This window comes from Dasypus novemcinctus, chromosome 8 (assembly GCF_030445035.2).
Source record: "Dasypus novemcinctus isolate mDasNov1 chromosome 8, mDasNov1.1.hap2, whole genome shotgun sequence".
Classification (NCBI taxonomy): domain Eukaryota; kingdom Metazoa; phylum Chordata; class Mammalia; order Cingulata; family Dasypodidae; genus Dasypus; species Dasypus novemcinctus.
This window is the reverse complement of record NC_080680.1, coordinates 7740450-7745826: the sequence shown is the minus strand read 5'-3', so window position 1 is coordinate 7745826 and position 5377 is coordinate 7740450. Positions and strand designations below refer to the sequence as shown.

General features: G+C 40.0%; 1 pseudogene; it reads left to right on the top strand.

Moving 5' to 3' along the window:
- Positions 1-1625: 1625 nt before the first annotated feature.
- On the top strand, positions 1626-2482 carry LOC101426367 (helicase POLQ-like pseudogene; annotated as a pseudogene).
- Positions 2483-5377: the final 2895 nt, after the last annotated feature.

Below are 5377 nucleotides of genomic sequence, written 5' to 3'. Positions count from 1 at the left end.
GGGACTTTGGGAGGTAAGCAATGCTAAGCTCAGGACACCCTCTTGAACTGGGACCCCTGAAGTGCTTTTATGAATCCAGGGACTCTGCGAGTCTTTCCTGTGCTCAGCAAACCAAGCTTAGGAAAAAATAATGTGAGTTTGGGGAAGGACCGATTGGTTAAAGATTGAACTTATTATTAGAATTCTCTAAAGGAAAAAGAAAGAAAATAAAGATCCATGTTTATATTTTTTATTATCTTATCTGGGAAACATCTGGAAAGCATCATCATCACTAACTCACTCCATTTGTATTGTTTTCCCAGAAAAGAAAAAAGAAAAAGGAAATCCCAACTAACAATGTTTTCTTATGCATGGCCAAATACTTCTTATTATAGACGTATATGATTACAACTATTGATGTAGATCTTAACATTTGGGAAGCCAGAATTACTGTGAGTCTGTACACTGTCACAGGTTGTTGAATATAATAATCACCACTGTCATTAATAGCATGTGATTAGTGAGTACCTCCTATGTATGCAACATGATGTTACAGAATACAAGAGATACAACATTTAAATGTGGTTAAAGCCTTCAAGAGGCATATGGCTCATTTTGAGGGATAATCTTAAGGTTTCTGGTTAGACGGAGATAATAAATTGCATGGGTTGAACAATAAGGAATCAGTGGGGCCTCAGGGCATTAAGGTAGTAAGGATACTAAGGTGTAGTCTGTTCCTTGAAGTTGGAGTAGGATTGAAATATGGGATTTAGATATATGGATGTATTGATTATCTATTGCTGCACGAAAAATTACCCCCCAAAGCCTCACAGTTGAAAACAACACTCATTTGTTATCTCACAGTCTCTGTGGCTCAGGAATTAGGTGCTGCTTCGCTGAGTGATTTGGCTCAGAGTCTCCCACAAGGCTATCATCAAAGTGCTGTCCAGGGCTGGGGTCTCATCTGAAGGCTCAAATGGGGAAGGACCCAGGCCCATGCTCACATACATAGATCTCAGCAGGATTCGTTTCCTTGGGGGTCATTGGACTGAGGGCCTTGCTCTTTGCTGGCTGTCAGCCAGAGGCCACTTCTCCGTTCTTGTCAAGCAAGCCCCTCCACCATGGCAGTTTAGTTTGCTTCATCAAAGCCAGCTAGAGAGACACTTTATTTGCAAGGTAGAAGTTACTAACTGTGCAGCCAAATCATGGAAGTGACATCCCATCACCTCTGCTCTATACATTGACTAGAAGCAAGTCATAGGACCTACCTATACTCAAGAGGAAGGAAGCACACAAGGGCCATGTCTACAACTCCATGGAAAGATTCTTTCCAGGTGTAGCAAAGCACACACAAAGGCATGGAGGAATGCGACCATGAGAAGACATGTCAGAGCAGTTCTGCTAGAGAGAGAAGGCACAAGGTCCGAGGCCAAGAAGCTCAAACTGGGTGTGTGATGTAAAACAAAACAAAACAAAACAAAACCCACATAAGAAATACCCAAATTTGGGGCCTTTCTCAAAGGTAGATGGGGAAGGAAGCACAAGTTTCCTCTGTTGCTATCCCAGTCCTGCCCTCCATTCCCTTGAAACTTGGGTTTGGTGGCAGGGCCACAGGCTAACATTTGGCAGGGTCCTACACCCCTTCCATGGATGAGGGCAGTTCTTGCATGCATCGGCGGGTGTCTGGTGGGCAAAGGAACCCTTCTAGCCTAGGGAGCATTTTTGCTGCCTCCACCACAGCTGAGCTCAAGCCTGGAAATGAGGAGGAGAAGGAGGAGGTGATGGCTGGGTGTGCAAGCAGATGACCATAACGATGACAGAAAAGGGAACGTGTTTGGTGACTATGATGGCTTTACTGAAAACTCATTTTCAGCTCAAGTGGATAACCTGGAACAAAAATATATGCAACTTCTTGAACCTGGGAAACATGCTACCGATCTTGCCACTGTTTAGAAAGCATCAAAAACAACAAACTCAATATTACCACCATAGACCATTTTATGGAATTAAAAACTGATGAGCACACAAAGAACCAGTAGCATGAGGATGTTGCTACTTGAACCTGGAGCTGATGTTATATATGATGCACCTTCTTCACAGGTTTTATTTTTTGAACATTTGCAGAATGCTTTAAATGATTTGGGTGATCAGTCTACTAAAGAAAAGGAATTGCCCCCTAATCATATACAGCAACCCCAGCAAAATGATGAACATTCTTCTAAAATCAGAACTAGATCAGAGGCAAGTAAAAAAAACATCTTAAAGATCATCTAAAAAGTGCCATGATTGGAAATGCCAGTGCTCAAACACCAATATTTTCTAGGATTAAACAGCTCAAAGACGCTGTTACTAAGAAAATAACTGAGTCATCATCAGATGACCTTGATCCTCTTCATTCATTACCCAGGAAATGAGGGACCTTTATGCTCAGTTCAAGGGAATTGAAAAATTATATGGTAATGCTTTTTGTTGTAATGAAAAAAAATTTCCATCATTACCATAATATTAGTGTAAATCAATAGAAAACAAATGCCTTCATGGTCATGTTCCTCATCTTAAAAACAAAACAAAATACCAGTCTTCTCCCAATGTCCCATCCCTATCCTGCTACCACTGCCCCGAGCCTTGGTCCTTCCCTTCACAGTCAGACTTCTTGAATCAGTTATCCTTGTTGTGTCTCTTTCCTCATCTCAAATAACTCCTCAGCCCACTCCCATTCTGGGTCTGGGCTCTCACTTAAAAATGTAACGGCAAGGGTGTCTTTTAGTTCTTAACTTACGTGACTTCTCAGTAGCACCTGACCCTCGCGATCACATCATTTTCAATACACCTTTCCTGATTTTCCCTCTGATTGTCTAGCTATTCCTCAGTTTTCTTAGCTGGAATAGGTCTTCTCTACCAAAGCTTAGTTGTTGAAATTCCTTAGAACGCTGAAATGTCTTGAGTGAAAAATATAAGTAATACTATTGATTAAAACTGAACATCTTTAAAGACAGCTTAAGGTCACGTTTAAATGCAAAGATATCACATAAATAACAATTACTCTTGTAATGCTTTTGAAAAATCCGTGGTCCTTGTATATATTTCAAATAGGTGTCATTTTAGAAGAGGAAGGGCCAGTGCTGCCATATTGGAAGATCAGCCCATCAACCAATCTCTTCATTAGTATTTCTGGAACATCTACGTTAGAAGCTTAAGAACCATATGAAAACATGGTTTCTCGTCTCAGAAAGAAGACCAACAGGTTGGAAAGTAGGACTACGGGAAACAAAGTCTAACAGAAGACTAATTACAACAGTCTAATAAGTTCTAAATTAACCAAGTTCACAGTGCATGGTGCCCGTGAAGACGCTAACTTTCTTTTCTCTACTTTTCTCCTAGCACTTGTTCTTTGTTTAATCTGCATCTCCTACCAGAATGAGTACCCTGAGGGCAGGGCTCTATTTAACCCATCTTTTTCTTATGCACACTGGCAGGTTCTCAACTGAGCTGGGGGTTGTTATAGGGCCTAGTTTTGAATTCTGGCCCCGACACTTAAACACAGGCTTAACAGTTTTACTTTTGATACTTCCAGATTACTTTCCAGAAAGGGAAGAAGAGTTTATACTGTCACCAACCATGCACAAGAATGCCCATTTCTCTCCACTCTAGTCAGCTCTGGATTTTCATCTGTGGGTTTTGGTGGGGCTTTCTTGGTAGTTATTTGTTTTTTTGTTTTATTTATTTTGCCTACCCAATTGTTAACAGTTGGTATCTGTTGATGTATTTTTTGGCCACTTGCTTTTCTCTTGTGAAATGCCATCATATCTATTTCCTGCTTTTCTACCAACTAAACACTGATGCACATTTTGAAGAAGAAAAGAAATATCCGCATGGATCTCCTGAAGCATTCTTTCCAAGTATACTTAAATCAAACCTTTAGACCTAACTTCTAATCTGTAGAAAATAAAGAAAAAGAGGAACAGTGAAATGGCACTAGAAGAAAACAATCTGACAAAATTCATAAAGTAAGATACTTCTCATGACAACTGGCTTAGTCTCTTCACCCAGCCAATGACATGATGAAATAAGGGCAGTCAGCAGGGAGAAGAGCTAATTTAGATTAAAATCTATTGTAGATTAAAATCTATTGTAATGCATAATCCAAAATTGGATCTTGGTTCTAAAAAAGCAACTATAGAAGCCATTTGGAGTGAACAATTGGGGGATATTCGAATATGGAATGGGCACTAGATTATATGAGAAATTTATTATTAATTGTTAGATACAATAATGATGTTATAAATATATAGGAGAAAATCCTTCTTTTTTTGGAATTGCAGGCTAAAGTATTCAAGGGTAACATGCATAAAAGCTGTAATCTGTTTTATAATGGTTCAGAAAAAAGTCTTATGTTGGGGCGGGGAGCCTGTTCATTTCAGGAAAAACAAAGTAAAATTAGACTTGGGAGCATGGTAATGCTCTCGAGGAGGCTTCCCCAGAAATGCTAAAAAGCATCTTCCTTGAGTGTCTTAGTTAATTTGTATATTTCCCCTAAAATTAGTATAGCCCACTACTCAAAGCAATTCCTCCATAATTTCTTGCTGAATTGAAAGCACTCAAAGACATTAGGCATCCTTCTGGCTGCAAATAACAGGAACCTGGCTAAGAGTGACTGAAATAAAGACGTCTGGAGGGAAGCAGAGGCTGGCAGAGGTGCAGCAGCTCAGGGACACCTTCAGGGGCCCGGGGCCTTGTTTGCTCCCCTGCTGCAGCCTCTTTGTTGCATGGATATTTGACACCTCATGGCTGAAAGTGGCTCCAAAGTTAGGGACATTTTGTTTTCATCCAATGGAAGAAAAGGGAAATGGAGCAGCTCTGCACACATCTTTCTTTACCCAGAAGCCTTCCCAAGGGGACTGTCTTTGGCCATAACTGAGTCATGAGACAAAATTAGCTGCAAGGGGGTCTGGGAAACAAGCTTTTCATTATCTTGACCTCTTTCAGAAGTAAGCAAAGGAGAAGGCGATTATGAATTGGGTTCTGGGTGAACAAAGGGACAAGTCTTGCACCTGATATTTTCCCACAACATGTAAACATACCTTCTAAAGAGAATTCTTCTGCAGGTATCTACAGGCACACCTCAGAGATATTGTGAGTTCCAGTTCCAGACTACCTAAATAAGGCAAATGTCACAGTGAGACGAGGAAAACAATTTTTTTGGTTTCTCAGTGCATACAAAACAATTTTTTTGGTTTCTCAGTGCATACAAAAGTTATGTTTACACTATACTTGAGTCTAGTAAGTATGCAATAATAGCATATATATACATATACATAACAAATATATACACATCTTAATTAAAATGTGACACAGAGGCATGAGGTGAGCACATGCTGTTGGAAAAATGGTACCAATA